Genomic DNA, 236 nt, shown 5'->3' with positions numbered 1-236 from the left:
TAGTGGTGTAGTGTATTTTATTTTTAATTAATTCTTTTATTTTTTAATTGGCCACTAACTTTTCAACTGACGCATTTACAAAGTCGTGTAACATAAATTTAATTTTATTCCAAAAAAAATATTATTTCAAACTTGATATCTTCATAACCCTCTGTTTAGCTGACACGTGTCAAACTTTCCAAATTATCATTTTTGCTTTATTATATTGTATAGATAGATTTGAATTGGCGGTTGCT

This window comes from Cicer arietinum, chromosome 4, assembly GCF_000331145.2.
Source record: "Cicer arietinum cultivar CDC Frontier isolate Library 1 chromosome 4, Cicar.CDCFrontier_v2.0, whole genome shotgun sequence".
NCBI lineage: Eukaryota > Viridiplantae > Streptophyta > Magnoliopsida > Fabales > Fabaceae > Cicer > Cicer arietinum.
This window is presented reverse-complemented; position numbering follows the sequence as displayed.